This window comes from Tamandua tetradactyla, chromosome 24 (assembly GCF_023851605.1).
Source record: "Tamandua tetradactyla isolate mTamTet1 chromosome 24, mTamTet1.pri, whole genome shotgun sequence".
NCBI lineage: Eukaryota > Metazoa > Chordata > Mammalia > Pilosa > Myrmecophagidae > Tamandua > Tamandua tetradactyla.
Genome location: NC_135350.1, coordinates 29184063 through 29209461, shown reverse-complemented (window position 1 = coordinate 29209461; position 25399 = coordinate 29184063). Strand labels below are relative to the sequence as shown.

Here is a 25399-nt window from a genome sequence, read left to right as displayed (position 1 = left end):
GGAAAAACTAAACTGAGATCTGGAAAAGAAGTAGCAATAAGCTGACAAAATGAGGGGGCCACATTCCAAGGAAAGAAAAGCAAACTGTCCAAAAGTAAACAGGCAAAAATATCAAAACCTGGTCTTTATAACTGGGGCACTGACTTTGATGGAGAACATGATTATATATGTGGCTGAAGAATACATCTAAATTTCTAAGATTCCCTCTGTACAGAGAGGATCAGAGAACAATGTTTTAAGAGTAATAATTGCACAAAGAATGATTCATCTTTTGTCTCAGAGATTACATTTGCACTCAACACAGTAAATGCTTTTTGACTGAATGAATGATGAATTACTTCATGAGATTCATTAACTGTGACCAAGTGTTCAGCATTGCCCATTTCTTACCCTTTTCCTTATCTGTCTCAAACTTCAGTCGGACTTCTCTCCTCCTTACTTGCCCTAGAATTCTGCTTGTCCCCAAGCAGTACTGAACAAGTACTTAAAGTACTTATGCCTGAGCAAGTACTTAAAGCAGAATGTGCCCCCTTATCTGCTTATCCTGAGAATCAATCAGCTGAGCATATGGGTTATTTTTCTTCTTACAACATGCTGAGGATTTTTCCTTGATTGACCAAATTTTCCTTAAGAGTTTCTGCTAATTTTTGTTTACCTCTTCTTACTCTATAAAAGAAAATTCTTTTTCTATTTGATTTTGAGATATTTGCAGATTCAGTAGATCTGAGCTAGACCTCTTCCTTTCTAAGTCTGGATTTGATTTTATTTTGCAAGTATAAGAAAAGCAAGCAGTGAGGCTAGCTGGATATAATGGTGGGATAAAAAAGAAAAAGATGGGAGATGACAAAAGGATATGCAGAAGTCTTATCAAGAAAAAGAGGTAAATTAAATAGATGAAGTTTAAGGTTTTTAGATGGTGGTGGAGATTGAATCACAAGAGACACATTCAAGTCTTAATCCACATTCCTGTGGATGTGACTCTCTTTGTAAGGTTTTTGAAACTTACTATTAGTTAAGGTGTGAACTCATGAGACCAAGTTGAGTCAGGGTAGGTCTTAATCCATGAATGGAACCCTTTTAGGCAAAGGGAATTCAGACACAATCAGTAGAAGCCAGAAGTCAGTAGACATCACAAATCAAATGGAGCCAAAGGACAAAGCCATTTTTCATGAGACAGAGGCAGAGAAAACCCCAGGATTGCAGCAAGCCAGCACCAGAGCACTACTGACTTCAGGAGCAGAAGCATGGGCTGTTGAGACTTTGATATTGGACTTCCAGCCTTCAAAACCATGAGACAGTAAATTCCTGTTGATTAAGGCAATGATGGTGTTGTAGTTGTTATAGAGGCCCTGGTAAAATAAAAACAATGGCTTTATTTTGTGTATGTGTGTAAATTTTATTATGTTTATAAATTTTATTGTCTATTTAATTGTACTAATCCCTGTAGATTTGGTCTTCAGTTTGTTTCTTTCTTTTGCATAATTGCAATTCTCCATTGAAACCACTTACAAATGGATTTGCAAAGGTGCAAGGGTAGTTCAGTGGTAGAATTCTCACCTGCCATGCAGGAGACCCATGTTCAATTCCCAGTCTATGCACTTCCCCAAAAACAGACAAACAAGCAAAACAAGCAAAAATCCAACAAATAGTGCTGCAGTGATGGTATAGTCACATGCAAAAGTAATGAACTGTGACTCCGCTGTACAGCATACAAAAAAAATGGATTTGCAAAATAAATATCACCTCCTTGTAACCAGCAAATCTTTATCACTTACATTTTCTAATTGTGCTCCTGAGAAAAATCAATGAGCTTTGATCATTTTACATTTAATCATGAATATTCTCCTAAAATTATAAAATTAAATTTCTCTCAAAATAAAAATCACCATTTGATTGCAAAGTTATATAAAAATACTTTAAGTGGGTCTTCCGGAGAAGATGGCGGCTTAGTAAGATGCGCGGGTCTTAGTTCCTCCTCCAGAAAAGCAACTAAAGAAACAGAAACAATACGAAACAGCTCCCGGAGTCACGACAGAGACCAAAAAGACAGCATACCCCATTCTGGAACGGCTGAATGGGCAGGGAGAATCCGCTGCGGTGAGATACCCGAGGGGTGCGTGTTTTCCCGGTCGGGGCAGCTGTCAACTGGGGTCCCCTCCACGCACGTGGCTCCCCGGTCTGACTGGGAACATTGGATAGCGGGGCCCTCCCATCACGCTTGGCATCTCGGGCCAGCTGGGCAATTTGGACTGGCACTCCCCCAAGCTGCGGCGGCCGGTGACCCCCCCTCCACGTGCGGTTTTCCGGGCCGACTGCGAGATTCGGATTGGCAAGTTAAAGGAGCCACAGCATCTTTTACTGGTGGGCCCCGCAGACAGACGAGCACCACGAGCGCCACCTACTGGGCAGGAAAAGAAAAACAGAGCCCAGAGATTTCACAGAAAAACCTTTCAACCAGCCGGGTCCCACACCCAGGGAAATCTGAACAAATGCCCAGACACCAGCAGAAAATAATGGATGACGCTCGGAAAATTGAAGATATGGCCCAATCAAAGGAACAAACCAATAGTTCAAATGAGATACAGGAGCTGAGACAACTAATGCTGAATATACGAACAGAAATGGAAAAACTCTTCAAAAACCAAATCAATAAATTGAGGGAGGACATGAAGAAGACATGGGCTGAACAAAAAGAAGAAATAGAAAATCTGAAAAAACAAATCACAGAACTTATGGGAGTGAAGGACAAAGAAGAAAAAATGGAAAAAACAATGGATACCTGCAATGGTAGATCTAAAGAGACAGAAGCTACAATTAGTGAACTGGAGGATGGAACATCTGAATTCCAAAAAGAAACAGAAACTATAGGGAAAAGAATGGAAAAACTTGAGCAGGGGATCAGGGAACTGAATGACAATATGAAGCGCACAAATATACGTGTTGTGGGTGTCCCAGAAGGAGAAGAGAAGGGAAAAGGAGGAGAAAAACTAATGGAAGAAATTATCACTGAAAATTTCCCAACTCTTATGAAAGACCTAAATTTACAGATCCAAGAAGTGCAGCACACCCCAAAGAGAATAGACCCAAATAGGTGTTCTCCAAGACACTTACTAGTTAGAATGTCAGAGGTCAAAGAGAAAGAGAGGATCTTAAAAGCAGCAAGAGAAAAACAATCCATTACATACAAGGGAAACCCAATAAGACTATGTGTAGATTTCTCAGCAGAAACCATGGAAGCTAGAAGACAGTGGGATGATATATTTAAATTACTAAAAGAGAAAAACTGCAAACCAAGACTTCTATATCCAGCAAAATTGTCCTTCAAAAATGAAGGAGAAATTAAAACATTTATAGACAAAAAGTCACTGAGAGAATTTGTGACCAAGAGACCAGCTCTGCAAGAAATACTAAAGGGAGCACTAGAGTCAGATACGAAAAGACAGAAGAGAGAGGTATGGAGTAAAGTGTAGAAAGAAGGAAAATCAGATATGATATATATAATACAAAAGCCAAAATGGTAGCGGAAAATATTATCCAAACAGTAATAACACTAAAAGTTAAGGGACTGAATTTCCCAATCAAAAACATAGAATGGCAGAATGGATTACGACCCAGCAATACCACTGCTAGGTATCTACTCAAAGGACTTAAGGGCAAAGACACAGATGGACATTTGCACACCAGTGTTTATAGCAGCATTATCTACAATTGCAAAGAGATGGAAACAGCCAAAATGTCCATCAACAGACGAGTGGCTAAACAAACTGTGGCGTATACCTACGATGGAATATTATGCAGCTTTAAGACAGCCTAAACTTATGAAGCATGAAATAATATGCATGGACCTAGAGAACATTATGCTGAGTGAGTCTAGCCCAAAACTAAAGGACAAATACTGTATGGTCCCACTGATGTGAACCGACATTCGAGAATCAGCTTGGAATATATCATTGGTAACAGAGACCAGCAGGAGTTAGAAACAGGGTAAGATAATGGGTAATTGGAGCTGAAGGGATACAGATTGTGCAGCAGGACTAGATACAAAAACTCAAAAATGGACAGCACAATAATACCTAAGTGTAATGTAACTATGTTGGAACACTGAATGAAGCTGCACCTGAAATATGGTTTTTTGTTTGTTTGTTTGTTTGTTTGTTTGTATCTTTTGTTTTTGGTTTTTTTTCTTTTTCCTTTTTATATATATATATTTTTATTAGTATTATTATTTTAATTCTCTTCTCTATATTAACATTCTATATCTTTTTCTGCTGTTTTGCTAGTTCTTTTCCTAAATCAATGCAAATGTACTAAGAAATGATGATCATACATCTATGTGATGATACTAAGAATTACTGAGTGCATGTGTAGAATGGAATGATTTCTAAATGTTGTGTTAATTTCTTTTCTTTTTTTTGATTAATAAAAAAAATTAAAATATGCAACATATTTTGCAAAAAAAAAAAAATACTTTAAGTATTCCCAACAGTTTGTCTTTTGAAATTTAATTATCCTATCTACAGGGTTCACCAGGAAAAAAACACTGAAAAGATATACAACTAATTTCAGCTTTTAGCAATATAATTTCAAAATCTTTAGAAAGCCTTTAAAACTAGCTTTCTAAATAAAAAACAATTTTACTTTATTTTGTAGTTTTAAAATTTCCCACTAGTGGTTCAAAGTTTTTGGAACATTTATTGTCTGTGACCAGGAACACCAACTACACACTGAACATCTCTTAGCATTATTTGAAATTGACTAACGCAGATTACTTCACCAGGAGTTATTTTCATTGCTAATTTCATTGCTAGTTAATTTCATGGCTAAATTATTAAGCATTGACAATATAAAGGTGATTCCGCCATTAGGGAATTCACAGATTTGCAGAAGAAAATATCCCTTGACCTTGTTTTAATCCTTTTCAGATGAAAAATTGGTACAGCTTAACTCTGGATCTGAATGTGCTCTCCAGCATAGCAGTACACCAGGGAGGAAAAGCCTAACAAACAGAGAAAAGCTGGTTGAAGGAGGAGCCACAGATATACTTTAAAAATAATCCTTTGGCCAGGACTGTTGTGTTGCACAGCTCCGGAAGACATCATCACATTGCAAGCTATGTAAGTGATGTTCCCTAAAATTGTGTGGTTTGCACATTGGATGGCCACACCTGGCAGCCCTGACTAAGAATTCACTTTGTGCTCCAAATACCAGTTCAAATGAGTTCATTTTAGAAACATGAAAAAATCAAACAAGCAAGTCATTTCCTTTTAGCTTCACAAGCAGCTAATTTTCTGAAATAATAGAGATAAAATATTTCATTATGAAATTCAGCATTTATATTATAGCACATTAATGATTAGTTTAAGAGACTATTTTAAAGCAACCCAAAGTTCTGTGAATGATTTCATCTTGCCCTCCAATAAAGCTTTTAATTATGAAGACTTTCAAAAGTGCATTACGTTAATTAGCCACTTGCTCAGCAGGCAGCTTCTCAGTGTTCCTTCTTCCAGTACCCTTGAATCTATGGCAGGATCTGACACTACAGCAAGAATAAGAGTTCAGATGTTTGAAAACAGAACTCAATAATCTTTTCCAAAATGAAAAAGATAGATATGAGCATGAGGAAAAGAATGCATTGCTCTGCAAATATTGCTTCATTTCTCAAACACAGAGGGAGGGCAGAGAGGAATAAATTGCATAGGGCTGCTTCTTGGGCTTCAAATAAAGGTTTACAAAGCAGTTCTATCTTTTTTTCTACCATACATCATTAGTTTAACATTATTTGGGAAGGAAACTGATTTAACTCAATTACCCCTAACTGAATTCAGGGCACTTTAGTCACGCAAACAGGAAAGGAAGAATGGAGTTATTAGGGTTGAGGCAGAGATTAAATGTTCCACCCACCCAGCTGCCCACTGGAACCATTACTTTTCTCATCCACGATTACATTCTAGCCACAATTTTATCCTCTTTACAGAGACACACGATCCAACTTTGGAAGTTAATTCTTCAAAGCCATGACGTATTTGTAAAGCTTCACAATTTCAAGCATTTTGTTGAAAATGCTGGACCTTCCTCCCCTAAACTGTCTCCCCTTAAAACTATACTGTTGGGGTGGGCCGCGGTGGCTCAGCGGGCAAAGTGCTTGCCTGCTATGCCGGAGGACCTCGGTTCGATTCCCGGCCCCAGCCCATGTAACAAAAACGGAGAAACAGAATACAATAAAACAAGAAAATGTTTAAAAATGTTTCCCTTTCTTCCTTCCTTCCTTCCTTCTCTCTGTCTTTCCTTTAAAAAAAAAAAAAAAAAAAAAAAAAAAAAAAAAAAAAAAAAAAAAAAACTATACTGTCAATCCCAAGTTAGGGTCCCATAGCCTTGGTTTGGAAATCTTTTTTGGTGGCATCCTCTTTACATTGCACAAGCATGGACTTGTTATTGGGAATCCGGCTACACAATCTCGGGAGAACTTGAATCCTTGGGAGGCAGTGCCAATTGCAGAGGGTAAAGTTCACGTGAATTGGAAGTACTTAGTATAGCAAAGTTCAATATCTGCCTTGTGCAATTCCTAGGAAGTATCCCCAATATTGTCATACATTCTCTTTTATATCCTCCTTATCTTATTCTCCCTACACAAGCATGGCAAAACTTAAAATGAAGGCAGGATGCAACTTACCTCCTGCAAAATATAAGATCCATATTTCCTGGTTTCATATAGTGAAGTTAACCTAGGGTGTACAGATAGAGTCTCAGGATATGTTTATATATAGATGTGTAATAAATGAATATGTATTAAATGAGAGACAAGAGAAAATATATATATTGACCACGTTCCTCTTGCCAAATAAATTCAACCTGAATAAAATGAAAATTGATGTGGATTTTCTGAAACAAGATTGCTTAGTTGGAGATTATCTCATTATTTTCAAGCACAGATTTCAGAAGTGGGCTGTTTCAGGGACTCTGCTGATACATAGAAGTAGAGAAGCAAAATAGATTGTGGCTCCAGGGAAGACTCCTCCAAACCAACCCTTGGGCTAAGATGTTCCTAAGAACAGAAGGTATGTTTAGAGTCCAGGGGATGACGTTCCCTGGCATTAGCAGTCAGAGCCCTTCACTATGGGCTAATACTCTGTTCCGTATTTCCACACTGTTCACCCCAACCTGGTACGGAGAGGAAAGAGAGCCTACTGGGCCTTCTACCGGTTCACATCTCTGCTTGGAGGAAAAGCATAGGTAATAACAGGAAAATGCTTCGTATGTGAAAAGTGAAACATTGGGCATTTTACACATGATCCCTAGACTTAATCCTCCAACACATGTGTGAGAGAAGAATCATTAACTCTATTTTACAAATGAGCAAGATAAGACTCAAAGAGATTAGGTTTGCTCAGGATCATACAACAAATAAATGGTAATGTGGAAGTTCAAATCCAAGCATTGTATTTCCAAATTCAGTGTTTATTTCACTCATTGTATGCTTCTGCAGAATATTTAAATGAAAATTAAAGTAATTCTGTATCATCCTTTCCTAAGATTTTCCTGGTGATCCAAAAGAAGAGAAGGAATCAGTATGCAAAAACTAGTTCATCATCTACATGCTTTTCTGTGGGCCTACTTTTTCATTTCATAAGAAGGATGAGAAGCCAGAGAAGAGTCACAGAATATAGGAAAATTTCCTAGAGTCAAAGGTAATAGAAATTGTTTTTCACTCACGGAAATATATTTTATGAATAAAGTGGCTGCTAAGCTGAAGTTATGTTTATGATGGTGAGACACACAAAGATTTTTTTTTGATGTACAAAATTAAGTCGTTTTTATCAGCAGAGTTATGCAGACAGGGGCATTGAAGCTTATTGACAAGTGTGCCTTAGTTTCTCCCCAGATATCTCTATTTTCTGAGCTTCTAAATTTTTTGACTTTGTAGGTAATTTTTTAATTATCTAAGTACAATTCTGAGATGTCTACTAATATAATTTTCCCCTAAAATAGTATTAAAAGATGTTATTGGATACCCAGAATCTTAAATGATCATTATACATTAAAATTATTCTTCTTTATAAAATGCTTCTTCTTGGAAGACAAAAAAAAAATTTGCTTCAGAGAATGAATTTTATTCACACTTTAAGTTCCAATGTGCTAGAAATGGATTTTAATAAGTTACCATCCATTATGTTCTCTCCCATGGCCTATTTCAAGTTTGTTCCGGATTTATTTTTGGACATTGCTTTCTAATTTTGTTTACTTGAAAACTTCCTCTAGATTTGCAAAAAATGCATAATTTTAAAGACACAAGACTAACAAAAGAAAAATGTAAATAGAATCCCCTTCTCTTTGCTGGCTTATTCATCAAATTAACATCCTCTATTTTCCTATGCCTAAAGGAAAAATACAGTTTCCATTGTTCCTCAATATTCCATCTTCCATTCCACTAAGAGGACCAGTGATACCTGTGAGTGCTGATGGTCACTGGTAACCTATTCACTAGCAAGTCATTTTTTTTCTTTCTGTGAGTTCTCCCTCTGATGATGTCATCACAATCAACTAGGTTCATGGCTGGTAGTACCATACCCTCAGTACTTTCTGCTCATTCTTTTTTTAATCTATTGGCCATTGATTTACTTCTAGAATATCTCACAAAACGACAGTTAGTGGTGCACTTTCCTAAAGCCTTCAACACTTCTTACTTGAATAAGTTACCTATCTGAATCTCAATTTCTATCACTTTTCCTTCCATTGGAAAGAAAAGATCTGTCTTTCTAAACTGCAAATATAAGTGTGACACTCTTTGATGGAAATCCTTCAATAATATTTGAACATGGAAGATAATCATAATGTAAAACTTTGTATGGAAAATATTGCATAAAAGCAGGGGAAATACTGTACACCTTCTTAAAATAACTAGGTATGCATTTTGTACACATGTAGATGAGAACATACAAACTTCTAAACAGTTGTGTGCTATTGAGGGTGATTTAAAATACTTTAATGTTATTTTTTTCTGTGGAATTTTAGTATAAAATTTAAATTAAATATTGTAAATTGTGTATATAGAAAATATGCTGCCTAATATGCATGGTCTAACTACATCAGGTACAGCATAGGAAACACTTAGAGAGCGAAACGCAATACAATTTTTTCCCAGAAAAAGCAGACAAAATTGTATCCAGGCATTTTAAACTATTCATTTTTTTTTAATTTACATTATTGATCTCCACTTCTATTTTGGTGCATTTTTCAATGCTTCTATTTTATTTCTGCCCTAGATCCTACACAACTTTTCCAAGCAGTGAGGCTCTTTGTCTTCTGTTTCTAATGCTCTCTAAAATTTTTGGCACATTGTGCCCATCGCTGGACTGTGACATCCTGAAATGAAGGCTCTTAACTTTTCAATTTTGAGTCTTTTTTTCTATCTGCAAACTCCTCAAAAACACTTCTTTCCCTCCACAAAAGCTCCCTTCCCTCTTACCCCAACCTCTCTTTATAGCAGCTTCTGGACTGTAGCTGAAACTGAAGATTTCTGCTAAAATGCTATAACCCGTGAGACTTATAACTGCTCTAAGTTGAAATAGAGGCAACATCATTAAAAGAAACAGACCCCAAATGAAATCATGACCTCACGTTCGATCTACTGTGTAAAGGAGCTAACCCTAGAGAGTCTTCATTTCCTATTCTGTGCAGTAGTTACGAGATCACAGAAAGGTATCAGAGAACTACAATAAATACACATGAAAGACAAGAATCTACTACATAAACCCAGTCATGACTAGCTATAATTATTTTCAGACTTGTCTTGAAGAGCATGGGCATCCTTGGTGAAGGATTATTCTGACTCATCTGTCAGTCACTAAAGTACCTAATATAATGCCTGCCTTCTCATTCATGCTCAGTGAATGTCAGGCATTATTATAATTATTATTGGGTCCCTGTGATATGTCATCAGCTTCTGCATTCTGGAGATCTTATTAATAATTCTTGAATCATATTTCTGAGTTGCTTGATTTCAAACTTAGATTGCCTCAGCTCAAATATTAATACAAGTCACCATTTCTTAACGCAAGACCAGCCTAACTACTTTGCCATACTCTAAACTTAATAGAAAACATTATTATTTTGAAAGGTAACTGTTGAACCCATGACCAATTTTTTAACTCAATTATCTTCACCTGGATCTCTATGTTATTGCCATTATTACTTATCATTTAAAGGCTTAGCTATTGCGACAACAACACTGGCAAGTCACAAAATTTGGTAATTGTATTCTATGATTATTGTAATATCTATTCTTTAAAGGCAAAAGTAAAATTGGTGATTGAAAAGATCCAGTAAAGGTTAAAAACCAAAATCTCAGAATACATAGAACTCCATTAATAAACCCTATTTTCAAAATATTGAGAAAAATATGAATTGATTTGCTTACTAATCAACTCAGACCTCTAACTATAGAAAAGTCCATAACTAACGGATTTTCTTCTGCTTTATGGAAAATTAATGAAATTAATTAATGAGATAAAGAATGATGGATTTTAGTTTAATTGGCACCTACGTGGATAGTTTTCCAAAAAATATGTACTTGAATATTATAGATTTGAATTCTGGCCAATGAATCAAGAAATGAAAGGAAGTTTCAGATCCTGGATTGGAGATGAGGAGTGAGTTTTAAACAATTAATCTTTATAAAGACTTCTTGAAAAAATTATTTAAATGACAATAAATTAACTATGCTAATGCACATGAAATTGGACTTAAACTTTATGTTAGTCAAAAGGGGGGAGAAGAACTTACAAGAAGACTTGCTTTGACTTGGCCACAACTACAGCAGTTTTAATACACATTTTTATTGTTAGGTTATTAACTCAAGGTATGTTTGAAATATTGGTTAATTTCCCTCAATGCTAAATCATAGTTTGTTCTTTGCCTTTTATTACAGACCTAGAGAAAGACCGCACGTAAATGTGAATGTATGTGAAAGTAGTAGTCACAAAGGAAAGTAAATAGGAAGCCAGAAGCCACTGATTATCATAACAGATTCAGGTAAGGTATAGGAAGCTGTAGGCTTTCTCTCTCTCTCTCTCTCTTTTTTTTTTTTTTTGCATGGGAATTGAACCAGGGTCTCTGGCATGGCAGGTAAGAACTCTGCCACTGAGCCACTGTTGTCCACCTGAGACTGTATGCTTTTAAACTATTTTTTATGTGGTGGCATTTGAACATTTTTCCATCACCTTAGATATTGAGTTTTTTTCAGCCAGAAAATGCTGCAGACATAAGCAACTTTCCTTTGGAGGTTCTAATACTTGGTTCTAATAACAACCTTTCCTTTTGGATGCTATTAAAATTTTTCTTGAGTGAAGCTACACAGCTGTTTATTATTGCCTAAGGCAAATGTATTCTGTCACCTACTTGTAAGCACATCAAATCAATAAAGCATGGATATGAACTTGGGTAGTATTAGGACTTTAGACCCTTCCCTTCATGCAGAATCTCTCAGTGATAAGCCATTGCCTTTCTACTACACATGCTCATATAGCCACACACTTTTCATCTCACTAGTCTTTTCTTACTTTTTCTTTCCGGTGTGTTAACAACATTTTAATTTTCACATAATTTAAGTCAGTACTGATTTCTTATGTCTTCATTTTGTGTTTTCTGTTACTTCAGCAGCATCACCACCATCATTTATTAAGCGTATACTATGTGAAAGGCATTTCCTGGTGACAGTGGAATGTGGTTCTGAGGGGTAAATCTCCTTCTCCCCCACAGATTCAGAAGCAAGATTAACACCTCCCTGTAGAACAAGGTTTATTCATGATGAACCACAGAAGAACCTCTAAGTGAGCCTATTTAAAAAATATATAACTTGGTGGAACTCCTTTTTCTTTGGCCAACTACTAATAAAATCACACTTTGTCCTCCTCACTGCAATAAGGTAGATAGACCTATTTCTTCTTGGGAGGTACATGCAAAACTACTTTCAATCAGGAGTGATGTGTATTCATAAATCCCAATGCACTTTTCTCCTTCCCACTTATCTCTATAAGGTATAGGAACATTTCTCATTTTAATCACCTTGCTCTCCCAATTTGCAAAAGCCATTTGACACAGGCTTTAAGAGTTGAACGTAAAGTGCACATTGTGTTATTTTAGCAAAGTTCATTCCTTTAAGCACAGTAGCAAAAGGACTGTAGAGCAATTTATCCCAATCTCTTTAATAAATGTCTTAGACACTTCAAGAGATACACTGCTTCTCATGAGTCATGGCTGTTTTTCATAAGTACACCACATGTACTTTGGTTTCTTCCTCAGCAGCCATTTAAAAATTACACTGCATGATATATCAAGATATTTTCTTTTGATCCATTAAATATCTAATTAAAAAATTATTAATGTTTTTATGCGATTAATTACCAGAGTTTTTTTTTCCCCTTCCTTTTAAAACTGTTATTGTGTTCTACCTTGCATTTTTTTTGTGGTGCTTATGTTAATAAATTGAGATTATTGAAGCTCAGAATAAAATCTGGTTTTCATTTTTGGAATTCAGGTTTGTATCCAGCTATATCCTCCTGAATGCAATTACTCTAACAAACTGAGAAGAACAGAAACTAATATAAATCTGTCCAAGGATACAAGGTGTGGTAAGGCCTATGATGGAAAGATATTTTAAAAGAAAACCAAATAACTGATCTGTACACGTTGAAAGTGTCAATATCATGAAAAGCAAGGAACAACTGAGGAATTATAACTCAGAAGAGACTAAGGGGAAATAACTTATACTGGATCTTCCAACAGAAAAAGGATAAAAGGGAAATAACTTATACTGGATCTTCCAACAGAAAAAGGATATCAGTGGGAAAAAATGATGAGATTTAAATAAGGTCTATACTTAAGTTCTGTTCTTGACCACTGTACTGTTTGCTAACATTGAAGAAAGTGAGATACTGGATATAACAGAATTCTTTTGGACATTTATGCAGCAACTTTTCTTTAAGTTTAAAATAATTCCAAAATAAAAGTATTTTTTGAAAAAAAATTTTAAAAATTCATGCACAAAACAAGGTCATGTTCTAAAGTTTGGGTTGAAGCCTCACATTTAGAAAATATGGTGGATCTTGAGGGTAAAATTATTTGAATAGTATATGAAACATTTGTTTCCGTGTTAAGATTCACTTTTAGAAGAACTACCTAAATGAATCATCAAACAGCAAACTCTGGGAAAACATCAGAGTAGAGGGCCAGGCCTGAAAGGCAGAGAGCACGGAACAAAGCTTTCTGTTTCCTTCACCAAAACCAGCAAAAGAACAAAAAAAAATCATTTTTTTCCTACTGAGATCAAGTAGCAAGCCATCTGCAACTATCATGGTTTTTTATTTCCATTTACAGTTTGTCCTTGTAAAAATAAAAGTATGCACTTAGTCACTATGACATAGCATTTTTTGTTTGGAGGACTTCAAACACAAATAATGGCATTTATGTAGCTAAGAGGTAGCCTATTTTTGAATCCCAGATAAGATACCAATGTAAAAAAAAAAAAAAGTAGAACAAAACAAAAAAATTTTCGGTGATTCAAACACATTCTTCTGTGTAGTGATGAACTAAGTAAACAGAGAGTTTGGATATCCTTATTTAGAATTACTGAAAATGAGTGTCTATAATTGATGAACATCTAGTTGTTAAATAAATATTAGGTTTACTTAGTTTCATATATTTTCAAAGTGTTTTGACATATACCATTGTAACATCACTATAAAATATCAATATACCCATTTTTTAGTATGAGAAAAGTGAAATTTCATGAAGTTTATTAATTGTATAGTCTATATAGAGAAACAGTTGACACTTGGGTTAAGTGTTGGTGTTTTAGTTTGAAAACTGACAGAATGTGATATACCATAAACAGAACAGTTTTTACAAAGGGGAATTTATAAAGTTGCAAGTTTACAGTTCTAAGGCCATGAAAATGTCCAAATTAAAGCAAGACTATAAAAATGTCCAATCAAAGGCATCCAGGGAAAGATAACTTGGTTCAAGAAGGCTGATGACATTTAGGGTTTCTTTCGCAGCTGGAAAGGCAGCTGAGAAAGGGATATATGCTAGATTTCCCTTCAATGGCTTTTCCAGGGCTCTGTCCGTTTTGTTGGCTCTGTTGGTTCTCACATCTCTAAAGCTTTTTCCAAAATGGTTCCCTCTTAAAGGACTCCAGTAAGCAACCCCACCTTTAATAGGTGAGACTCACCTTCAGGATACATTTAATCAAAATGTACCACTCACAATTGGATGAGTCATATCTCCTTGGAAATAATAAAAAATATTTCACCCAGCAATATTGAATGAAGATTAAAGGACATGGCTTTTCTAAAGTACATAATAGCTTCAAACCAGCACATTCCTTTAGACCCTCAAAAGACATGTTCTTTCCAAATGCAAAATACATTCTTTCCATAACAATATCAGAAAGTCTTAAACCACTGCAGTAACAATACAAAGTCAGAAACAGCACAAAATCTCATCAAAGTCAGCTACAGACATGATCTGTCCTAAGGCAAAATTCTCCTCTGGCTCTGGACCTACAAAACTCAGAACAAATTATTTGCTGTCAACATACAAAGGATGGACAGTCATAGAGTACATATTTCCATTTCTATAGTGAGAACTTGGAAGGAACACAGGGGTCACAAGACACAAACAGTTCTGGAAACCTGCAGGCCAAAGTCCATTAGATTTCAAAGTCTGAGAGTCATTTATTTTCAGGGCTTTAGAAGATGGCAGGCCCACCCTTTCCAAGGGCCTCCTCAGTGTCCTGCCTCCTTGGGAGACACTGGGGAGACCACTTTCTCTGCTCCATTCTCTCCAAGAATCAGGGCCACACCTGGGCTCTCTGCCATCCCAGGGGCATACACTCAATCCCTCCAAAACAATGTAGTGGCATCCAGGCTTTCCCCGATCCCCAAGGAATGTGTTCTACCCTCTCCAAGGCCTGAGGTAGCACAACTCTTCTACTGCAGCAAGGTGGAAGGCCCGCCCTCTGCTTCCAAGCAAACTCACCCTCCCCAAGTGAGACTTGAGTCCTTAACTTCCATAGTTCTGCCTCTGACATTATTTTTCTTCAAGTATGTCCTTTTATGCCCCTCTTAGATCAGACTGGCAGTGGTTTCATTTATTCAGATCCCACAGCACTCTTGTGGGCTTCCTATGTAGTAGGCAACTGTGCCAGTTTGAAAGACTTATGTACCCTAGAAAAGCCATGTTTTAATCCTAATCTGTTTTGTGGAGGCAGCCATTTCTTTTAATCCCTATTCAGTCCGTTAGGTTGGAAATTTATTAGATTATCTTCACAGAGATGTGACACACCCAGTTGTGAGTATTAACCTTTGACTAGAGGGAGATGTGACTCTACCCATTTCAGGTGGGTCTTGATTAGTTTACTGGAATCCTGTAAAAGAGGAACTGTTTTGGAAAAAGTTTCAGAGCCATGAGAGCCATGAGAGCTCATGCAGCCAGAGACCTATGGAGATGAAGAAGGAAAACACCTCTGGGGGATTTCATGAAACAAAAACCTGGAGAGAAAGCTAGCAGAGATTGGCATGTTTACCATGTGCCTTTCCAGTTGAGAAAGAAACCCTGAATTTCACCAGCCTTCTTGAACCAAGGTATATTACCCTGGATGCCTCAGGTTGGACCTTTCTATAGACTTGCTTTGATGTGGACATTTTCACAGCCTAGAACTGTAAACTTGCAACTTAATAAAGTTCCCTATTAAAAAGCCATTCTTTTCCTGGTAGATCACATTCTGGCAGCTAGCAACCTACAACAGCAGGGATCCAGCTTATCAGACATGGGAATTTCCACAAATCCTCCCTGGAGAACTTCATGTTCAAACCTGGCTTTTGGTTAAATCCTCACATGGGGCACTATTCTCTGGGGTCTCCCTTTCTAGAAGTCCAGAATTTTCCAGAAGTCCAGAATTTTCCAGACTAGCAATTTCTGGTTTCTTTGTACCCAAGAGTTCAGCTCTCAACTTATCTCTTTCCTGTCACATTTCACTATAAGCTGTAAGGAGAAACCAGGCTACATTTTCCACATTCAATTTGGAAATCTCTTCTGCTAAATATCCAAGTTCATGGCTTCTAAAATCTGCCCTCCAACCAAAACCAGTAATCATTTTTGCCAGATTATCTGCCATTGTGTAACAAGGATCTCCTTCCTCCCAATTTGCATAACACATGCCTCATTTCTGTCTAGAGCCTCATCAGAGGTATCTTTAGAGTCCACATTTCTATCAATAGTCTCTTCAAAGCACTGTAGGCCTTCTTTATCAAACTCCTCACAATTCTTTCAGAATCCTCCCCTCATGTGTTTAAAAAGCTGGTCCAACATGTTTGGTATTTGCAAACTGAAGTAGCACCCCAAAATCTGCTCTAGTTTGAAAGCTGCCAGGATGCAATGTACCAGAAATGGAGCAGCTTTTAAAAAACTGAATATATAAGATTCTACAAAGCGCCATGCACTAGAGTAACTTTCCAGAAACGTACAATCTCCAAATGGGTCCCTGGACCACATAAATTCTGAAATCTACAAGGCCAAACGTTGCCAGAACATCAGCTAGTCCATCTCCCTACCCCATATTATTGACAGCCCCTTCCAACATGAAAAAGTTAGAATGGGCATAGCCCAAATACCCCTAAAGAGTCAGAAAAGATCAAAGGTGATGATGGAGTTATACAGAGAAGGCAAGATTTAACAAATGATCATTATATTGATATTTCTTTTAGTTTCCATTTTTTTTGTGTATATGTTATTTCAAAAAAGACCAGTGTGATGATAAAATAACATGTATTCCATCTACCCTCTTATGCTCTGGAGTAGCTAGAAGGAAAAATTTGATGATGGCATGATAGCCCATGACAAATTCAGGCTTCTGTCCTATAACTACTTGTTGAAGAGTGCTTTGAAAACTATTGCTTTTTTCTTTCTTTGCTTTGTATATATATTATACACTAAGAAAAGTTAAAAATTAAAAAAAATAAACAGAAAAAGAAATAGTTACCACCCAAAACTGGGTGGGTCTTACTCCATGGAAATAATCAAAAATGTTCCACCTGGCAATATTGAATGAGGATTAAAGGACATGGCTTTTCTGGGGTCTACACTAGCTTCAAATCAGCACTACAAAATTCCAGGGATATGAGGAATGTGATGAACTGAATAATCTGTGCCCCTAAGAGGGATGAAGCTGATACTCAGCTTTTGGTTGATTATTATGTAAGAATCCAGGCATGATGTGATCATATCTTCCAGATTTTCAGGAGGAACTAGAAATGTTAGCAATGTAGTATCTTGTTTCTACTCTGATCTCACTTGGTAGTAGTAGTAGCATTATTAAAACATGTATTCTAGAAATAATGCTACATTACTTTCCCAACCAGCTTTCATTTGAAGTAAAAAGTGATGGATAGAATTTTAGCTTTTGTGCTGTTCTTATTATGAACTATGGAATATTTCATATTATGTAAATATTGTGATATATCTTAATATTTAAACATTGGAGAAACTTCATTTTTCTAAATAAAGTGGCATGCATGCCAAAACTTTGTAAATAAAACAAAGTATATCTGCAAGTCACCAATTTGACATCTGAATCATTCTCTCTAAAAAATCCTCAAGAATTTTTGAAGGAAAAAAAAAAAACTTGGAATAATTTCTTTCTTAACTACCTCCTTGGTTTGTTACCAGGATCAAGTGAAAAAAATGCATGTGTAAGAGTAATTACAAATTGTTCTACCCAGGAAAGGAATCATTATTACTTTGGCATTTTACTTTGAGTTAATGAAGAAATGAGGCTTGACTTAAATTTTTTGCTGGTAAGCACATAAAATGCCCAAACATATTGTCCCAGGTGATTAAAAGAGTGTAAGCAGTCCAAACACACAGCTTAGTTGGCATCTATGGAGTGGTACATACTTGTTTCAATAATGTTATGTACTTGGTTTATATCAGTTTCCCTGAAACACAGAAAACTACTGGAGAAAATTAAGCAAATGTGTATGTGTCATTGCATGTCTTTACATAACAAGGATAGGTACTAGTGGAGTATTTTGTGGAAATATGCTTGGATATGTGGCTCTGTGACCAAACTGTTCAGCTCTCGCTGGCTGCCCCTCAAAACTCACAAGGTTTCTCAAGAAGAAGTTCTCCCACCTTCACCATTCCTAGAAAGGGAAATATGAATGGGAGGCAAAGCTCCATTTGTTATGTCTTTTGAGTCACACTGACTACATTCTGAGCTCTGCCACTTAACTGTGACTGAGCAACTTATTTAAACATCTGAGTCTCAGCTTCTTCATATGTCAGCATTGGGTATTGAAAGTACTTGCTTCTTAGGCTTCAAGGAATATTTCTGAATTTTGCATTCTCATGGAATGTAGATACTTTTCAAAGATAAAAGGAGATTCAACTCTGCTTATTGTCTGCTGTATGTTATTTTGGGTTATAAAGAATAATGTGGATTTGTATAGTATCCAAGAGAGACCCATCATTCTCTTGACTTCATTTATTTCTAGAATGAACCAATTCCATCTATATATGTAAATTATATATTAAAAATAAATATTAATTCTGTTTTTGACTCTTAATTTCCCAATATTTTTAATAATGTAATTGCTATTGCTATTATTCAAATTTTGTTCTGTTAAAAAATTGGAGTCAAGTTTAAATAGTAAAAGTGATAGTTGCTAGCATTTGTTCTAAAATTTTGCTATGTGTCCAGATATTGGGTAAAGCATAGTTCGCACAATATTTCATTAGTAAAGAATGAAGAGCAGGGGCTCTGGAATCCTTGACCTCAGATCAAATCTGGCCTTCCCTCCTTTGTAGCTGAGTTTCTAGGTGGAAAACTGTATAACTTCTCTGTTCATCAGTCTAAATGCCTATAATATGGGGTCCTGTGCTTCTTGCTGTAATTTTAACCCTATCAATTAGTACATTTGGCTCAGAATCTGGTGCCTAGGAAACAGATCATTAATAATAACTATGTATTTTAATTGAGGATTTTGCTTGTTTTCAGAATCACTGTGGTTAGTCTAGTAGCAATAAGTCCTGAGCTTCTTTCTCAGATCTAGAGCCTAACAACTCTTGCTAACTTAATAGTCAGATAACTTCACTGATTTCAATGTATTTATCTATAAAATCTGACTAGTGGACCTACTATTATTGTCAAATGAGATAACATAAGTAAGAATTTTTAATAAAGTCTGAAATCTTTATAACAATATTTTTCTTCTTACATACACATAAAAAAAAATGAGCATGACTGTGTCTTGCCTTTTCTTCTCCCCCACACCACCCAATGGAGGGTTTTGAAACTAAAGACCCAAATTATTATGGTTCTTGTATACATTCAATGGTACATTATACCTAACAAGACTTATTTAAGACAGTGATTCTCTTGAGGAACAATTTGCAATTTGGAACAAGTTCTTCCATGTGCAAAAAAAATTGATATACATTTCTTAATGGGGAAAATTTCTCAAATTTGAGACTTTATTTTATATTGTTTCTGTTTTTTCTTCCTGCTATACTTTGCCTGCTGGTGTTCTATTGATTCCAGATTGTCATTTTTTTCTTGCTATTTAAAGGTTATGGCACCAAGTATAAATATTTTAGGCTAAGGCATCATCATCCCTATACTATTTCTCACCCCAGGTATAATGATTTTTCAGTGTTTAGGTTGGCCTTCACCAATCCAAATGGAGATTTCTGAAAACACCTGGAGATATTATTAACTTGGACAGTAATTTTTAAATAGCAAAGTGTTTAGTTAATGAACACTTAGTTTTCCCAGAAGCTCAGGAAACCATACAGTATTGTTCTGACTTTTAAAAAACCTAGTCAGTAAATAGCTAGTGGAAATCCTTCATTATATATGAGTAATAAAAATTTTCTCTCTTCCTTCCAGTGGAGAAAAGGGGAAATCAATAAGTCAGAATTTACCTGAAATTCTTTTTTAGTAGAAATCTGTTGTCTAATAAGGTTTTGGAATTGCATTCGGTTAGGCAATTCTTTTTAATCTTTCCTTGCAACATACTCCTGAAAATAAAGAAAAGTATTCTTTGAACACTCTGGGTTGATTAAAGTATGAAAGTTCTTTGAAGAGTATCATTTCATTTTAGAAACTCAAGTGAACTTTGCATTGTGATCCTTAATATAGTGGATCTCTTTTCAAAGAAAAATAAAGTTTAAATTTAAAACAATTATAAAAGTATAAATAATGTTCACCAAGAAAATGTCATGTGTATCATGCTTCATTGGAGACAGTGTTCTCAAATTTTAATGTCCATGTAAATCTCCTAATAACCTGTTGAGATTATAGGTTCAGATTCAGTGTTGTTGGCAAGGGTCAAAGCTTTGCATTCGATAAGCCTCCAATAGGGGCCAATGCTGCCTAATTGTCCCTAAATTCTGAATAGCAAAGGTTTTGTTTGGCTTTGTTTTTAATGTAATTTTATTAAGATCTATTCATTTACTGTATAATTCATCCAATGTATACAGTCACTGGCTCACAGTATCATGACAGACAAAACTGTGCATTCATCACCACCACCAATTTTAGAACATTTTCATTACTCAAAAAAAAGAAATAAAAAAAGCAAATTTAAAATATCTCATACCTTTTATCCTCCCTTATTATTTTTTTAACAGTTTCATTCACACACCATGCAATCCATCCTAAGTGTACAACTAGTTCTTCTTGGTATAATCACATAGTTACATAATCACCTCTACAGTTAATTATGAGAACATTCTCATTTCTTCCGAAGAAAAAAATCCCATAGCACTTCTAGCCTCCTCTTATTGACATTTAGGTTTGGTACAGTGCTTTTGTTACCATTAACATGTTTTGTTACCATTAATATTGTAAGAATATTACAATTCTTTTGTAATATTGTAATGTTTTTTTACCATTAATATTTTAAGCATATTACAATGTTACTGTTAACTACAGACCTTAGTTTACATTAATTGCATTTTTCCCATATACCACCCTATTATGAATACCAGGTAATAATGACTTGTATTTATTCTAATTTTCTAATATTTTTTTATATAATTAGCCACCATCCTTGCCCATTCTAGGTTTTACTAGGTTATACAGTCCTAATCTTTATCCTCCACCTTTCCCTCTGGTGACATACATGGCTCTAAAGTCTTCTTTCAATCATACTCACACATAGCTTTGTTAATTATACTCACAGTATTGTGAAGTAGCAAGTTTTTCTTTTCTTTTTTTTTTTTTTTTTTACATGGGCAGGCACCGGGAACTGAACCCGGGTCCTCGGGCATGGCAAGCAAGCACTGTTACCTGCTGAGCTACCGTGGCCCGCCCAGTAGCAAGATTTTAAGGGACAATTTTTTTATAACCCAATTGTAGCCCATATAAACACATTACAAAAGCATAAAATTCCAAAGTCAGATAGGAACATAACGTATTGAATAAGGGTAGTGATTTCTGAATTGTAAACAAAACATGAAAATTTTTTACTTCAATTAAAATCTGACTACTTATCTTAATAATTTTAATTATTCAGATATTAATGAGGGTCACTTAGTTTGCACATATTCTTTAGTTTTTCTTACAGTGTTTTATTTAATGAAACAGGCTCCTTCTTGACCTATTATGAGTAATGCACCTCATTCCATCAATGCAGAAAGTTCTACCTGTCAGGGCATAGCAGGGGACAAAAATTCATAGTCAAATGAGCTAAGTTTTTAAAGCCACAGAAACAGCAAGCGGTTAGCCCAGCATTCAAACCTGGTTTAAATCCAGAACCTGGACATATATTCCTAAAAGGTAATGTTTATCTATTTTACTATGAATTTTAACAACCCATGTTGCAAACACATTAAAAATAGAAGTTAATATATTATGCTGTTTAATTTATGATGATTTTCTTGAACATATGTTAAAGTCATTTGATAGCATACTTTTGGTGGTTTGAAGCTGTTATGTACCCCAGAAGAGGCCATATTCTTTTGATCCATTTCTGTGGGTACAGACCTGCTGTAGGGGGAAACTTTTGCTTAGGTTATTTCAATTAAGTGACCCATTCCATTTAATCTGTGCCTTAATTCTTTTACTAGAGTCCTTTATGAAAGGAGAAAAGATACAGAAAAAGCCCAGAGAGCTCTGAGAGAAACACACAGAGAAGTCTAGAGAGAAAAAGCCCCTGCAGGAGCCAGAGAGGAAGCAACTGAAGCCAGAAGCTGAAAGCAATAGAACCCAGAGAGAAGGACCAACAAATGCCGGCCATGTGCCTTCCATGTGACAGAGGTGTCCCACATGCCAGCAGCCTTTTATTCAGAGAAGGCCACTCTTACTAATGCCTTAATTTGTAGAGTTTCATGGCCTTAGAAAAATAAATGTATAAGCTAATAAATCCCCATTGTGAAAGCCACCCAATTCTGGTATATTGCATCCCAGCAGCTTTAGCAAATGGAAAAAAAAAAAAAATACTTCACTATAAGTACCTAAGAAAGCGAACGTATTTTTGTAGCTATCTTCTGTATTAGTTTGCCATGGCTGCTATAACAGACATCACAGAATTGCTGATTTAAAGAATAGGAATGTATCGTCTCCCAGTTTTGGAGTCTAGGATTCCAGAATCAAAGTGTCAGCAGGACCATGATTCCTCTGAAGTTGTACTATTCTAGCAGTGGCTTGCCGGCAATCCATAACTCAATCCCTGCCTCTGTCATTGGGCCCTCTGTCTCTTTCATCTCCTCCTCACACCTACTGCTTATATATACAGTTATATTGGATTAATGCCCATCCTGGGTATTTGGTCTCTTCTTAATAAGATCTTCAAAGACCCTGTTTACAAATGAGTTCAAATTAACAGACCCAGGTGTTACTACCTGAACATGTCTTCGTGGAGGACATGATTTGATTCACATTTTCTCAAAGAAAGCAGCCGAATTCCATGAGAGCTAGGATGTATAATTTATAATGTCCAGTTGCAGAGACACTAACTCTGTGTTAATCTAATTCAAAATTCAGGATAATTGTATTATGAAAAGAAAAGTGAGGCTTTCAAATTATATGGGGAACACTTACATAAGCTATTCTAGAAGAACTCTACTTACCATTTTGAACTGGATCAAATATTCCTGTGCAGATTCCTGGCCTGAAAATTATATTTGTCTATTATGTCTAGGTACTACAAATGACTATTCTTTTTCATAGTGCTTTTGAAATCAGTGCCTTTGAAGGAGAGGAAGCTTACTAACGTTTAATATTGACAGAATACTTACAAAGTGTGAGAAAATTTTTTCCCAAGGCTACATTTTTTTCCAAATCTTTAAATAGCTTAGCTTGTGCAATTAGATCAGTGGCAGTTAAGGAAGGGAAAAGTTCAGAGCGGTTCAATCAAACCACAAAACCAGGCAAGTGGAAAATTGCATTTCATTGCTTTGAGTTAGGTAAGCTATTACCTGAATGTGTATGCACATACTTATTTTCTGTTTGTTAACTTGGAGTTCTTGACTTCTCTTTACCGTTTCTGTCATCCCATATTTAAACCAGTTGGTATTTTTGTTTCATTTATTTAATCCCTAGATAATATGTTTCACAGTGAGGCTTCCTTCATCTCATTTTATGATCAATAAGTATTTACGAAGGGTGCCCACTTGTGAACTCTAGCGTGTTAGTCATGCTTCAAGGTAAAAATTATGTATGAGTCCTTTGGTGGTATTGAAACTAAACAAGAAAACGCTAACTAAAATGAATACAGGGCTGATGCGCATAGTCAGATAGCAATGCACTATTGATCCCATACTTGATTATTTGTGTGTCTTCATGTACAACCTGTGTGAGCTGTAGACCAAGATGTTTAACCTTTAGTCCACAGGCCCATGAACTGATTTCAAGCATCCATAAACTAGTTGAAATGGGGTGCAAAATCTGTTTTTATATATTTGCATGTGCATATTTCTTGGAAGAAGATCTGTTGCTTTCAGCAGCTTCTGAAAAGAATTTAAAACCAACTGAAAAGAATAAGAATCACCGTTTTAAGTGATAATCTGGTTTGACATTTAGATGCGTGTGTTGGTTGACTAACAGAAAACAGAAACAATGCAAATTAAGGTTAGAAACAGATAAATGTGCCAGACCTTGCCAGCCATCCTAATGTCTTCAGGAAGGTAGAGAATACTAGCATTTGTTAAACTACTGCTGAATCAGACACTGTAGCACACGCTTTTTTATCTTTAATCTTCACTGCAGTTCTGCAGGATGATTCTTCTTTTATTCTGTTTCACAGCTGAAAATTTTGAGGACCAGACAAATAAAATACTTAGCAATTAGAACATAGCATTTAATGATGCAATTGTTAGGCACCATGGTCTGTGTTAGCTACCATTGCACACATTATTTCCTTTAATCTTCACAATCCCTATGAAGTATTACTCTTATTTGATTCATGAGTAAACCAAAATTGAGAAATTTATATAGTCCACTGAAAACTACACAATTATGGAAAAGCAGAAATAAGACATACTCAAACAATATCTGAAATGAATTCTACACTCTTATTACTATTTTATACCAAATTTGACTGAAAACTTTGTACTATTTTTAATAAAGAACAACACAACTGCCAAGAAAGTAATAATGATATCTCACATTTATATTCTACCAAAATGACTTTACATCTAAAAGGGAATTAGAAACAGGAGAGAACAAATTTCTAAGAGGAAGATTTGTAAGCTTTAGGCCAAACTCTTAAGAAGGAAGATGAGTTCGAGATTTCTTATGTATTTAGCACTTTAGAGTTGAAGAGAACTAATGTTCATACAATCTAGTCTCACTATCCTCAGATGTTAAAACACATCTATTTCTTCAAATTTAAGTCAACATTCTATTGTTAAATTCTATCAAAACAAGGTGTTCCCCAGGGCATCCAATTATATTTTAAATTGATATAATTGTCTTATACATGGATCAAATTATATCCTGAATTGGAACATAGTTCAACTGGTTGGGCAATTTAAGCTTAAATTCATTTAAAGCATGTAGATGGTCTTTTCACATTTTCATCCCTTTTGAGCATGCAGCCTCTTTTAATTTTATGTTTAGTATATTCTCTTGTTTCAATAATTTTTAAAATAATAGATTTTATTTTTTAAATAAGTTTCAGGTCTATAGAAAATTTGCACAGAAAGTATAGAGTTTCCATATACATATGCCTTCTCTTGCATAACATTTCTTATATTGATATCTTGCATTAATGTGGTACATTTATTGCAATGGATGGCTCATTATTGATATGTCATCATTAGCTACAATTCATAAGGTTCACGTTTTGGATTGTAAAGTTGTATGGATTTTGGCAAAATTATAATGTCATATATCCACCAC

General features: G+C 35.6%; 2 long non-coding RNA genes across 3 annotated transcripts in view; one reads left to right on the top strand and one right to left on the bottom strand.

Moving 5' to 3' along the window:
- The window catches only part of LOC143668484 (uncharacterized), a 47390-nt gene extending 39725 nt beyond the window's left edge, over window positions 1–7665 (top strand). The window contains exons 2-3 of the long non-coding RNA XR_013168465.1: window positions 4923–5114; window positions 7531–7665. This is a non-coding gene — a long non-coding RNA (uncharacterized LOC143668484). The remainder of the gene's footprint in view (window positions 1–4922; window positions 5115–7530) is intronic.
- The window catches only part of LOC143668485 (uncharacterized), a 115388-nt gene continuing 91207 nt past the window's right edge, over window positions 1219–25399 (bottom strand). For both annotated transcript variants that reach the window (XR_013168467.1, XR_013168466.1), the window contains exon 3: window positions 1219–1349. This is a non-coding gene — a long non-coding RNA (uncharacterized LOC143668485). The remainder of the gene's footprint in view (window positions 1350–25399) is intronic.